This window comes from Contarinia nasturtii, unplaced genomic scaffold (genome assembly GCF_009176525.2).
Source record: "Contarinia nasturtii isolate CC-2019 unplaced genomic scaffold, AAFC_CNas_1.1 Cnas_scaffold_78, whole genome shotgun sequence".
Lineage (NCBI taxonomy): Eukaryota > Metazoa > Arthropoda > Insecta > Diptera > Cecidomyiidae > Contarinia > Contarinia nasturtii.
The window spans coordinates 3,917,702-3,933,497 of record NW_022197436.1 but is presented as its reverse complement, the minus strand read 5'-3'; positions in this window follow the sequence as shown (position 1 = coordinate 3,933,497).

Genomic DNA, 15,796 nt, shown 5'->3' with positions numbered 1-15,796 from the left:
AAAAGCAAAATGTTTTTTTTTTTTGATTATTTTTTAATGTATTGTTTTTTTATTGCGCATCTTTTATCGATTGACTTGAATGAGTGAGCTTCGACTGTCACATTGAAAGAGAACTTTTTTTATTGCAAAATAATTACTAGAAAATTTGAGTGAAAAAAAAACTCCCATTTTACATTTGATGTGTGTGCAACATATTTTTTTTCTTGCCTACTCGAATCGGAATGAGAGAATGAGCGGGTGCAAGAGTAGGTAATTTGAACACAAAAATATGTATGAATATGATGTTGTATTGTGTAGAACGGTATTGTTATTGAACGGGTTTTCTTTGAATTGCGAACAATGCTAACGATTATTTTCGCATTTTGCAGCATTTAATCACGCACACACAAATTGGAGATCTGTCGCTCGCCCAAACAAAAATGCGAAATGAAAAACAGAAATATATATGAGTAAAATATGAATAACCAGTCGACTAGTCGACAAAACAAAGCACACCAAATGTAATAGCAACAAGAGCGTGCCAAACATAAATCATAATTACAACAAATTTCTTAATGTACATTTTTTTGTGTTCGTTTTGTTTCGGTTTCGGTTATGTTTCGTGTTGGTTGCATGAATGCGACTGCTTTAATCAAAAGGCGTTGTAATGGTAAATACTTTAGCGCGAAAGATGAAAATAGCTCGGATTCTTTTTTTTTTTTCATTTCATCTTTGCTCTCTGTAGTTTTCTCGCCGTTTTTCGGTTCATAATCATCAATGCTTTTCTGATTAATGGTAATTAAATAGCGGTGATGATAGGTAAATATCGTCAAAAAGGCCAATAAGAGAAGAAAACAAACTAAAAAAAAACACATTGAATACAAAGCACATGTGAAACGGAGAAAATTCTATCGGATGTTTTGCATTCAAAATGTGTGATTTGTTTAATCAATGGTGCGCGTGTGTGTGACGTTCATTTTTTTTTTCACTCGCACACACACACATTTTCATGACGGCAAATACACATTTTTCATTTCAATATAAATTCACAGCTCTCTGAATGATACTTAATTTGATTAAAGAAACTCTCACACGAATTATGGCATTTAATTTTTCTTTGATATTTCTTCATTCGTATCCGCCGATATTTCGGGCCACATCAAAGTGACTATTACAAATATAACTGAAGTTTTCGAGCCGCACGGAAAATTCGACACGGGAAAAAAGTGCATACAAGACACATGGAGCAATTCATGTTTGATTGTTAAGTGAGAATATCTGACAAAATCAAACACACAATGATCGATAAAGAAAAACAGCTGTTTGCAGATGACCGAATTGCGATGAACAGATTTCAAGTGGATCCAAATGTTCATATACATTCAGTGATTCAATGCTATGTTAAGCAAAACCAAAAAACGAAAACTTATGACGAAAGACAATGCAACGCGTGTGTTTATTGCTTGAGATTATGATCATGTGCACATATATTCATTCGAAATAGATTCAGCCCACATACGCTACATTCGAATTTCGGATGAAATGCAAACAAGATGTGCTGCGGAAACTCCATTTTTAGCCAAAAGGAGACGAAAAAAGAGAAAGAATGAGACATTTTGTATGCAAGAGCGCACAACGGTACCCAATAAAACCAGCCACAACCATGCTGCGGCAATGCTTTAACTATTACAATAATTTTTTTTTATTGCTGTAATTGTTTACATTTAGTGTTTGACGTTAACACCTTCCGTAACTGCGCTTTGTCATTTTACCATATGAATTATGATAATTTATTTATCACTTTCGATAGAGAAAAACTGCAAGTATTTACATGTGTGTATTTGGATGAAATTCAGTGAGTCCAGCATGAATGGCTGACACTGGCAGTTGCAAATGAGCGGTCGGTGACAATGGGTCTATCTATTCTGAAAAACAATGACGTGAAAACAAATATTCAACACGCACAACAGCAATTTATGTATTAAAGCGAGATGAAAATGAAATAGGTAAATAGAAATATGAGAAACCACGAATAGATAGACCGGTAATTTTCTACGTATGTGTTGTGATAGCCAAATTGGATCTTTATGCACGTGAGCTACGCTAAACCACATCACAGTACACACACACATATATAGACAATAAACACAAGTGTTACAAATGTTAAAATGTCAACATAAATGAATTATTATAAGGCGAATGCCACGAATAAGACAGACGACTGTAGAATACGGAAATGTGACAATTTATATAAAAAAACACGCATTCCATTTCGATTAATTTGAATATCGAAAAATGTTTGTGATAGCAAAGAAACGGGCGACATCTTTCGATACCAATTACGAAATTATTCAAATCCAAAGCGTATATTCTTGATACAATCAGTTGATTTGATTTAAAACGGTCACTTCATTTTTCAATTTCAATTCACAATTAATGACTTCGATTGATTGTCCAGGATGATAACGTACGATGCATTTCGTCTTTAGGCGGAGGTAGATTCTTCTCATCAATAAAGTGTTCATCATCATTCATTTTTTTCATTGGACTTTTTTCTTCGAGCATTTTTGTTTTGTTTCTTTGGTTCGATCACTTTTTAGTTTTTCCATAGTTCATTGAATGATGCTGCATAATTTTTTTTGCCTTCGAATATAAATATGGCCTAGAAAATGAAAATTTCACCATTCCCGAAAAAAAAAAACCCACAACTATGAAAACTCATGCACATGTTTAATGAAAACAAAGATGTAAATCATTTGAATATTCACTTAATTGAATCATTTTTTGTTGCTCGTTGAAATAGTATTCACTTGATTTATTCCTTTAAAATATGTACGCTTTTTTTATTTTCAACGAACGAGCAAGCGAGAGAGAATTTGTATGTGTTTAAGAGAGAAAAAAAGAAAGAGAAATAAAATATTTCTAGTAAAAATATGTGCTGGGCATTAAAATGTGGCGCGTTTTTACTTTGTCGAACGTGAATATTCGGTATCACATTAAACGATATTGGTTCGAGGTATATTTAGCTGGTTTTCCTCTCCATATCTCTCTCATTCCCGCCATCTCTCTCCAAATGTCTTTCAATATTTATGATCGAACTTTAAATGGTCGTCGAACAAATGTATACGCGCACAAATTGTGCAACGCAATAATTCATGTTTTATCAAATTGTCATCATATGCATAAATATGTATCATACGCTTGCATCTGTTTCTATTGTATGTGCTCGAATTTCAGTTTTGCTTTCCTTTTCCTCTTCAAGTACAATTTATTTATTTTTTACAATTTTTTTTTTAAATTGTTCGATATTGTTAGCCAACAAGCTAACTTCAGTCATTGTTCCATATTGCTCCTAAAATACAAGGTATTTCAAAAAATCGATAATCGAATGTAAAATAATTACAGAAATACACTCAAATATAATATAATGCATGAACGTCGCCTATGATATCATCGGCTTTGATATCATTTATGTACCCTGTGATAAATGCATATAACTTTGCAGCTGGTCGCACCAAGTGTGCAGTTTTTCAGTTTTTACTTTCTGTATGTCTGTGTAAAATCATCATTTTCTCTTTCTCGTCGTCACCTCTAATAGACCGAATGATTTACAATCGAGAGAAAAAATTTATAGTCAATAACTAATAAATAATTTGTCAATGAAGACCGGAGAGACCATTCATTAGTTGCTTTATCGATATGTTTTTTTGTTGTTGTTGCTTCCTCTCTCTCTCTCATTTCAAAAATTCACACACATTCTTTTTTGACACCGTAGTCTGTTCACACACTCGTACCGCGCACATCGTTAAGTTTCGCTACACATATGAATACATATTCTCTTTTTTTTATAATTTTTAAATTGGCTTTCATATAAATATGTATATGCCTTTTTTTATTTGTCCCAGAATCATTAATCTATGCTCTTTCAAAAAACGAACACAGAGAGACTTTGAAAAAAGGGCTAAATGAAACGGGAGAATCAAATATTTAAAAAAAAAATCATGTAAAATGCAAAAATAAAATCTGAATTCAATGGTCGTACAACAAGAGTGGCAACAACATCAGTAGGACGTAGAGATGAAAAAAGCTAAAAAGAGCAACTGTGATCATCATACATAACCAATTTCTAATAAATATGGATATTATGATGTAAATAATCGTGTTTCTCAATGATGGGTCACCATACAATTTGCCACTCTTTTTTTATCTGATGAGTCTTAACCGGAGTGTGAGGCATGAGGCCGCCGCCGCCGCCGCACGCACAAACAAAAAGGAACGTTTTTGATATGAATGAATAATTTATGTGTGCTCGAGAGAGAGAGAGAGAGAGAGAGAGAGAGATCATAAAAATGATTAAATGAATTTCGATATGTGTTTTGTCGAGATGAGATGTGTTGATTCACAAGTGATGGCGACAACAGCCATGCATGCAACAACAGCGCACAAAATATATGAACAACATGACAGCAATCGTTGCAATCATTTATCAATTTTTGGCAGCAAATAAAAATAACCAAAATGTTAAAGCAATGTGTGTCGGCTGTAAACATTTTTAATTGCTTTGATAATGAGTTCAAAAAAGAGCGACACACGAACGATGAAGGTCGATGCGATTTGTCAATCTCAAGCAAAATATGATTAGCATTTTTTATACGAGCACACATAAAAAAAAAGAATCTACCAAAATCATTCTATTTATTCTTTTTTGCCGCACATTTTTCGCTCGACACAACTTTTCTAAAAGTTTATTAACGAAAATTTTGCGAATAAGAAACCACGATATGTCTTTAGGTTTGGAAAATATTCGATATTTATTATTCAATGTATGTATTATAAAATGACAGTGACTACTTCAAAATGTTTCTTTTTTTAATCTAAAAATAAAACATGAATTGAATTGTTATGTATTCCATTGAATCTCGCGAACAGCAATCCAAAATTTAAGTGTGAAAAAGTCATTTGAAATGACACATCGTGGCACAATAAGCTAGTTATAAAGAGGCCACATTGATGATGAGCTGACATATTGATATTAATCGCCAATTTTTCTTCATTGCCCCTCGAACATTCAACATGTTCAGAATGACAAATTATAATTTTCATTGTGGTATTTGAACTGACACCACGCACAAAATCACATAACGTACTGATTTTTGTTCGTTTTTATATCACAAATCACAACAGAACACGCTTAATTTAACATTTGAATTTAACATTCGACACACTTTTTTCGAAAATAATTATGAAAATTGTGATTAAAATGGTGGATAGGAAATCATTTTGATGAAAATGTGGTAATTGTATGCATTTTTATTTCTCTTTTATCTCATTTATGCTCCCATTTCATTGGATCCATTCCAATCATACCGCCGAAACGACGAAATAAATTTCAAACGAATGGAAAGGAAAAGAACGATATGCTGTATGAATTGAGGCTATATTACATTTTACAAGATTCCCATCCATTTATCGTGTAATTAGTTGAAGTGTATGGCACACTGAGGTGCATCTTTCATTCGTTACTCTCAGTTTCTATCGTTGCTGTTCAGTGTTTTTGATTCGAGTATTTTTTTATTTTGACGATTCATCAATGTTTATGCCGTTTATTTGGCCAGAAAATGATCTTTTGCCCGTTCCTCTCTCGATAAAAATACGAATTTACAATAATTTATAGTTAAAGAAAGAGTGTTTTTTTCTCTCTTCTTCTCTTGCTCCCCCGGACTACACATTGCATCCATGTTTAAACAGAGGGAAAATTCATTTAATTTACTGCCAACGAAATGATAGACACATATAAGCCATTTTCTAGATTAAAACAACTGACGTATATTATACAAATAAATATAAAACTCAATTAACATCTAATGCCTTCGTCAGTTTTGTTTTAAGTTTTAGTTTTTGTTTTTGTTGATGTATTTTGTGTTTTTGTCGCTTTATTTTTCATTCGTTCATTTCTCTTCCCATCCAATGTGTCACTGTGTGTACCGTTCATTTCACTCTTTTTAGTTGAGGTTATTGTTCGTCTTCGGTAATGTTGATATTCATGCTGATGCTTATGCTTGCTCATGTCTCGAACGGGAGACACTGGTACAACAGAAAATGTTCGAATTTTCAATGAAGTTAAACATAAACAACAACATCAGCAACAGCATCAGCAACCGGCAGCATCGATAGTCGTAGTATTTCAAAAAACGAGACGAAGGCGAAAACCGTGTTAAAAATACAATGTTTTTGAGAAACACTGTGCGGCATACTGTAAATGCAAACGAGCGAACATGAGGCGACAGGGGCATGGAAAGAGAATGAACCAGAGAATGAATGTGCTTAAGAGTGAGAGTATGCCATAGTGTAACAAGATAGAAAAGAGAAAAAAAAACACACTCACACTCTGCAATGGCGTTCGGTGTGAAGAGGAGAGAATCCATATGAAAACAAATTTAACCTTATTAGTGCCAGCTTTGGGCAAGCATGACATTTGAGAGATTTATACATTCACCAACAGAAAAATTCTCTCGCCCGAAAATGGTCGTTTGTATTTTGCCATTTTTGAAATGAAGAACGAAATGCATTTAATATGCCAACACAGAATTGAATGGGGAACACAAACAATTAAGTATAATGTGCGTGCGCGTAAATGCAATGTGAAAATGAAACCAAAGAACAGAACCGAGAGCCAACAAACAACAAAAGGAAAAAGAGATAAAATAAGAAAAGAATTTTGTTAAAACTTATCAATTAAATTGTTTGGATTCGAAATTGAAGTGGAAATACATGACAGTCTGAGTAGCATGGTTTGAATACCGCTGCTGTTACTGCTGTTGTTGCTACCGCTGATTCATGCTAACACACAATAAACACCGACAACCGTGGCTTGAAGAAGAACTGACACCCAAACACAAAATGTGACAAATTATAAATCGAACGCTGCGAGATGGTGTCCGCATCAAGAACCAGCAGTGCTGTCGAAGCAAAAAAAAGAAAAATGTTACAGGCGATACTATAAAATACCACGTTTACACTGCTAAATAATTGTCATGTTTGTTTGTTTCGTACAATTCCGATGCGGCTTGTGAATGGAATGTGTACAAATCGTACAAAAAAGAAATGTGCTTTTCTTAATGAAAAAGAAAAATTGTAGTAATTGCAATACACAAATGCTTAGACGTACCGATACGTACTTACGATATAACAATGTCAAGACAATGCATCGTTAAGCGCATAGATGAAGGTAAATGGAAAGTGTTATTAATAAAATACACCGACGTGATGCTATAGTTAGAAACAGGGTCACTACTTCAAAAACTGCGTTCGATTGCCTTTATTTGCATATTGCATTTCAGGAATTTATTCTCAAGTCTTTTTTTCTTCCGGTGTTTATTATTTCTTCTTTTTGTTACCGTTATTTTTCATTCTCTTCTTTGTTTCTTCAATTTTTTCGATTTTTTTTTGCTTCCTCGCTGCCACCGTTGACCGCAAACAGTACTGATTGATTAAAGGATTATTTGTGCGATTCGATTTATTCAACAATTGAAAGAAAATTTACGCTCTTTTACATATTTACGTTTTCAAAGGGAATTTTTCTTTCATTTTCCATTTAATTTTGGATGAGATTCCAAATTAAAGAGAATATTCTCAATTACGTTGCCTAATAACAATAACAACAAAAGTTATTGAAACGAAAAAAAACGCAAATTTTTGCTCGGGATAGTTTCATGTCAAGAGTTCACAAAATCTATTCTCACATTCATTCTCTGTGTTCCAACGATTCGATAACATTTGTTTTCATATTTTTTGTTCTTCATTCAATGAAAATGCAATTGATATCAATTATTCAGCTCACTTCATTTACTTGCTGAAAAGCAAAGAATGAACACAAGTAGAAAAATTGTATTGTTCATTAGATTGATTTAAAAATCGAATGAAATTTGTTTGTACTGCAGTCATCGATCTTGAATATGTTCGTTATATTGAGTTATTCATCCATTATTTAATCAATGACTAGTGAACAATTACTACAAAAGACTGAATTTCGAATGTGAACAAAATAGTTTCGATTTGCTTTGTTGTTGCTGCAACATTGTGACATTCCAAACTGATTGAAGTCTCACTCATTTACGGAGAAGATTGAGAATTTTGTTGCACAGAAGAGAAAAAAGTATCGATAAAACGAAGAGATAGATTCAACAATTGCTGTACATGAACTCAACCTGAGGACATGAAATCAATTTAACATTACTTTATTGTCTAAACAATTATTTATGTTGGTTTGACGTTTGTGGCTTTTACTTTTTATACGTTTCTTCTTCGGTTTGCTTTGTGTCAACATTGAAACCTTTGTTCATGTGACATTTACTGCTTTTTTCTACTTAGTTTTCTGTACAGTTGTGACTTGATGATTATAGTGTTGTGGTTTTTTGTTCGCTTGCAGCGCATAACTCCTGAGCGCCAGACACAAAAACATTTGACAAAGAGGAAAAACAACGAATGCACGTTGATTAAAAAAAGAACGAGATAAACATGAGCAGCATAAAGCTAGGCATAAAGTCATTGAATTCGAATGAGATCAAAAGAACCTTTTTCATCTGTCCAAATTAAAATAAAAAATAATCTTAACACTCGTTCGCATTTGTTTTCTTGATTTTTTGTGAAATTATCGCATTTTTCATTATTTGTCAAGAACTGACTAAAAAATAATCATACACAAGAGAGACATAGAGAGTGACCAGAATTCAAATTGCACTTGAACTATATTTGGTGATCCATTCATTTTCTAGACTTTTTTAATGGTCTCCTTTTTTTTCCCGTACGCATTACCTTATCGATTGGTCACTGACTAATCGCTGCTGACGGGCATGTGTACTAGGGTGTCCTACTGAATTGAGTTTTGGATATCAGCACTGAAAATACAAACCACTATTGAAAAATAAATATGTTTGATAAAAAAATGTCGTCTAAAATTTCTTTGTTGGCTTCTACCGAATAAATTCCCTTTCAGGTAATTAATCAAAGTTCATTTTCTATTAAATGCTTTCTTAGCATCTTTTTTGTTTGTTATCTATCATTTCGCGCTATTTTAAATAACAATCAGTGTAACAGAATCTAACACAGCGGGCAATAAGATGAAATGTTCATTGTAGATGTGTGCGTGTTTTTGTATTCTCGTCAGATTCGTACTGTAAAACATCATAAACAGAGCGCATTGTGTGGCGACACCGAAATCGGTTCTCGGAAATAAAATAAACATCACTGTTTTGTTTTGTTTTGTAAATCGTTTTTGAGTATCGATGTTGTTTGTAAGCAGCAACAATGAAAAGGATTGGATTTTTGAATCTATAATTTGGAACGTGTGCCATGCGATTTTGGGCACTTTACAACGCACATTCAATCGATGTGACAAATATTTTTTGAGATTTAATTTGCTTGTGTGTGTTAAGATCGTTGCCGGTATAAAAAAAAGCGTGCGTCGACAATGTTGCTGATTTCAAATTAAAATACATCGCTGTGAATACAGCCAGCATAGCGATTTGTTTTTACTTTTGAAATATAAGAAAAACGAATAAATCGATGCATTTTGTTATTGTTCTTAATAGAATTGTTTCATATTTTCATAAAATATCGGTTTTTCGAAGTATGTAATTTTTCAATGAATATCGTGAGTATTTTATGAGTTGTGAAGTTTTTGTATTGTTCCGAAATGCTGTGTCAGATTTTTTTGGTTGGTGTGCCATATCGGCAGGATTTAAGACGTAGCGTTGTGGAATAGTTTTTTTTTTGCTTTAGAATGCTGCTAGCAGAGAAAGATTTTTTATTTAGTATTTGATTTGCAGTGAAAGAGTGTGGTTTTGAAACGGAATTAAAGAAACGAATGTGGTGTGTTGTCAACATACAATTAATAAAGAATATCGCATTATTCTTCATAGAATAGTTTTTATTTTCAAATATGGACATTTTCGGTGAACAATCGTTATTGAGTTGTGATTTGTGAAGTTTATGATATCGAAATGCAGTGGCTAGCAAACATTTGATTGCTTGTTAAATTTAAATTCAAGCAGCCTATTGTTTCCTGAAAATTGCGTTTTTCTTCATCAGCATTCAATATGAGAATTTCGCAACAAATTGAAATATAATTTTTTAAATGGAATCATTGTTTAATTTGACTATAAATACCAAGATGAATAAAAGAATTGCACAGTTGCGTTTGATCGGTGACCACGGCAAGAAAGAAGAGAAAATCGGAGCCAAGTACTAGCACACCATTTTGAAATCGTTTGTGGTTTTCAACGGAATAACAAATCAGTTAACATTTTTCCGCTCAAAAGCAGTGAATTTTATCATTCGATTGAGATCAACCATAGAGGTAAAACATATTTGCATTGTTTTGTTTTTTGTATAAAAGTGTAGTGTAATAAAATGTTTTCCATTTTTGACATCATTGTCGGTGAAATATCGCTTGAAAATGCATTATCCTTCAAATAATAGAAAATTATGTAATTTTTTTGTTTTTGCTTTTGACAGATGAATAAATAATGAAGATTAGGAAGAAGGGCAAATCAAATGGTGATGATGGAGTAGTGGCCATAAAATGTACGCTTAATTCAATTCTGCGTAAAGAATATCGCGATTTAATGATTTCTGAAATCACTCAACGAAGTTTGACTGCAACCAAGATATGTGCATTAGGATCGTTGCTTTTTTTGAACAAGGTTCAACGTGCGTTTGAGGCATATCACATTGATTTTTTCGTAAAGAATAATGGCGAGGACATCATCAGAGAATGTTTTCAAGGCGTTCTACAGCACAATATTCGAAGCAACAAGATGGACCCAGAATTTCGTCAATTTGTTTCAAATTTGCCTGAAGAATACCGTTTTGATTGGCCAAAAACCGACTACCTTGGCAACGGAATGAATTATTTGATCATAACATATGGAACAAATGTGGAAAATAATTTAATTTTAAACGCACATCTCAAGAAACGGTTAAATGAATTTTTAAAAATGAAGGTGTACAAAAACAATCGGAATCCGATCATTGTTATATTTGATAACAAAGACATTGACAATACAATACAATGGACTGTTTATGGAAAGGATCGCATTGGATTCGGAACAAATGACGCTGCTGTGCGACGAGAAAAACGCGAGATGCTGTTAAACATGATTCGTCGTCACAGTTGGTTTGAAATGGAAAATGATAACATCACAAATTTCACCAAAAATAATTGGTTCAAATCACTGCCCATGTGGCTGGGAATGCAACGAGAGATTGAAGAGTTTAATGGTACCGAAGAAAATCGTCAACAGCGTCGCAAGCAAGCGCAAAAACAAAACAAAAAACCGAAACGAAACACAGATCCAGATGCAAATACGCCACCAAAAATCAAAAATCTCACCGTTATTCCGCTTTGTGGATTTTTCCGCGCGCATTTCACCATTGACAACTACAATTTGTACAAGTTGTTTTGTGGAACTGGCATTATTGCAAAAAATGAAAACGGAACGCAAATTTCTTCATCCGATTTAAAAAGAGACAAAACATGGTACTGGAATCAAGTGTTCAAATTGCCAAAAATAAAACAACTCGGAAAAAGAAAGAAACAATTTCAATTCATGGTCCTATCCGATGGCGTATCAGTTTCAATTCTCTACAAAAAGCAACAGCATGATTCGAAACCAATGGATGAAAGTGAAATCATGCGAAAATATTTGGATGGTGATTTTGTCTACGAGTTAGGAATAGATCCTGGCATGAAGACATGGAATGCCACAGTGAGACGAACGATCGAAACGGGAAAAGAGGTAAGTGAAAAATGCCATTGAAAGTAAAGAAAAAATATTTCAAATTATTTTGAATTTAAATTTGTGTTTTAGGTGAATTTGGAGACAAATGCGAAGCGATTTCATTGGAATACTGGCCACAAGACTCGAAATGCTAAAGCCAAAAGATGGACAAATCGTTTCGTCGTTGTTGAACGAAATGATCGGAATGACCGCAGATTGTATCCAACGATGCCTTCACCATTGGGAATACACTGGGTACACTACACTCACCATCGACTCAAAATGATGAAAAAAGGAATGGATGTATATGCAACAACAAAATACACACGTCTCCGTTTTGAAAAATATATCAGAACAGTTCGAGCATCTGATGAAAAGGCTGGTGAATTGGTCAACTATAAACCATCCATTATATTTTTTGGTGCTGCAGATACACCACCTAACTCACCAATTAGGATCAAACGGCATATGCGATGTCCCGGTTCCCGAAAACTGTGCGCAAGTTTCAAAAAACGTGGCAACTGTGTTATCGTTTTTGTGGATGAAAAATTTACCAGTCAAACGTGCGCCAGATGTATTGGTCGATTTGATCCGAGAACCAAGAGTCATCGATTTAAGGTATGCCAAAATTGCCGTCCACGCTTTGAAGCAATGTTGCCATCCATGGTAGTAGCAAAGAAAGGGAGACGACAATTACGACTCGATCGATTGCAAATTTTTTTGCTACAGCTTGAAGCGATTGAAAATGCAACAGAACCAGATCAACAAAAAGCAGACTCTTTATTGTCAAAGGTGTTGATACACACATATGAATGGCTAATAAACCCTGTAAATGGCGAAATGGAAAATGTTGTGGCTGAACAATCGAATGAACTGTATCAAGAGAGTGGATGGTATCAACAACCTAGCGTACGGAAGACTGTGTGGGACCGCAATATCGTTGCCGCTAAGTGCATTTTGATTAAAGGTACATATGAATTTAAATTGTACCATGAAACAACGTATTTCTTTGCATATTAATTGATTTGTATTTGTTTGATTACTTTTAAGGGCTTTTTAAGCTGTTTAACATTCCAATCAATGAAGCTCTTCTGCAACATGTACCTTGGAACTCACCACCTGATAATCAGCATTAAACATCTACCATCGATCATTTTCATCAAATTAATTCAAAAATTAATATAGTAACATAATGTTACATTACCGCTAGGCTTGAGTGTTGTGGCCTAGTTAGCGCAAGCAGGAGTACTACATCCCATTGAATGTAAGTAAAAATGATATTGTTTAATACTTTGTTTTTGTTTGTTGCCCTCAAAAATGAAAATATTGATTGCAATTTTATTCTTGGACACAAAAAATCTATTCACATTGTAGGAGCTAACAAACAAATTTTAGCTGAAGATTATTTTCACAAAAATATTTATTTTTATTATTGGTTTGTATTTTCAGTGCTGATGTCTAAAACTCAATTCAATCGGACACCCTAATGTGTACATACTATATTTCAGTAAATATTTGTTCAGCCTGTGGTCGTTTACGTTGTTTATTTCACATCTTATTTTGCAAAGCAAATAATTTTTGTGCTGCCGATCGTATATAAATACTCTTTGCAAAAACATAGCATGAAATACTAATTTTCTTGCTCTCTTTCATCTTTCTACAAACGATTTTATTTGAAGCAAGGCATTCAAATGAAAAATATCAATTCAATGTCATAATTATATTTGATTTTTAACATTTCAATTTAAATAATGCGATTCTTATTCATTCTTGCTTGTGCTTAAGTTTTGCCTGTGAAAGACCGTGCCAACAAAATGTGACTTTTCAAAATATACGGTGTTTCCGACTTTCAATGTATTTTCTTTTTATTTTATAGCGATTTAATGCTCGCGCAAAAGTTTCACAACTTTGTGTGCAGTGAAATTAATATTGCAAATGAAACGATATAAGAAAATGGTTAACGAGGAAAAAAAACTCTAGCTTGCACTCAACTGCGAAAATGGGATACATTTCAAAAAGATTTTATGAAATATGATAATGGTAAGAAACACTTGATCAGGTGGCGGGTGAGAGGTTTGGCTTGCAAAGGAGAAATATATGCGAAAAAATAACTAACCCGAATGGGAGACACACTTTTCGTCCAAAGAAAATATCGGTGGATTTCATCTTCCGAGGGTTCGATTATCTTCCTCTAAAAAAACTGAGAACGGCATTCCCCAAACTGAGGGCCTTTTTGCTCTTCATATTTTCTGAGACCCTCTATCGATTTGTGTCAATAACCACTGCCCTCGAAAATCTTTAGCGTGCCCACCTGTGACTATTATGCAACTGCATCGGCAAGAGCCACAAGCAATTTGCGACGATAAAGAGAGAAAAAAGAAGCTATTAATATTCAACAAAAATATGGTTATATTATTAGATGAAATTGCCAAGGAAAAAGGCACGAACCAATACCGAAACGCATTCACACGGAATCCATAGATGGTGGGAAGAAAATATCGAAGAAATTTGAGTCATACACATGCACACGGAAGAGTATGATGGAAAACAAAGTTATGGTTGAAATGCACGGAGAGTGCTAGTGGAACAACACCAACACCGACGAAACGTTATTTTCCAATTTAATTTTATTTATTGAAATGTTTTAACTTCTTGCTTATTTTGAGCAAAAGGGGGAAAAAAATAAGATGAAAAAGTCGCACAGTCTGCATTATACTCATTTGGTCGTCATCCTCGATTTCGATTCATTTTCTTTCTTCTTATTTGTTCTAGTTCGAGGTACTTATTATTTCTTTTGCTGAACATTTTTCACAGTTTTAGTTTAATGTCAGAGAAAATGTTTCGAAAGTATCGTCATGATTAGAATGGAAAAGAGTGTTTATTGCCGCTTTTGCGGTTGAATGTAAACTTTTGAGAGTCAGAAATAACAAAAACAAAAAATGGTAACGCATTTTGAAAGAGAGCACAAACAAGCTGTGCATTTTATTTTCGTTGGCTTTTGTGTGCGTTGCACTTCTTGATGTTTTAAAGAAATTGAAATGTTTACATTGAATTGTTTAAAATGCTAAAACGATTGATATGAAGAGAAAAGGAGAGGGAGAGAGAGAGATAATACTATTTTAACATTAAAATTACAGATGTGGTACGGATTTTTGCTTTCTATTTTCCATGAATGGAATTTTAAGCAAACATCTCGTATTATGATGGGTTAAATTTCAGACCAAACAAATTGAAGATGGACGATTGGACGTTAAATGAGAATCAAAACTATGCGATTTTACATGGACGAAGCTAGCTACTACCAAACGACAATGTTATATGTTTAAAAGCGGCCGTGAACGATAAAGATCCTGAACTTGGTTGGAAAATCTACACGTTTTTTTTGCATGTTTACGTGGAACATTTTCTACAATACATTGTAGATTATTCAAAAATGCAAAATTAGAGTCAAATTGCCACTCAAAACATTGTCCGAAGTTGGTGAATGAATGAAATGTGTTTCTATTGAAAATATTTAGTATGTTAAAAGTCCAATAGACACATTCTCAATAAAAATTACCATAAAAATTCCATAGAATTTTCGGTATTTTGATACAATTTCTGGTGGTTTTAATATATTTGTTAGCCAAAATTGAATAATCTACAAATTTTGTAGATGACATGGGAAAAAATATTTAATTTACATGGTAGTAATCTACATTTACAAAATGTAGATTATGTATCAAAGTAATCTACATACCAATCCAGATTCTGAAAGAAACGAAGACATTTTTTTCTTCATCGGAATCGAATTGCAAACCAATTAAAAAACACTACAATTAAAAGTTGTTTTTGGTTGGTTTCGAGCACACATCCTTATGCATCATTTTTCCTATCGGTTTTATTTCGAAATTTTAAATGGGGGCTGCGTTCACATTTGGAATGTTCTCTGGTGTGCACCATTCTACATTTATTCATGCAAACACCCTACAATATTCATCTGGATTCTTTTAATCTCAATCCGTTGCATAAAATTGTTTATTTATGAATTCGAACAT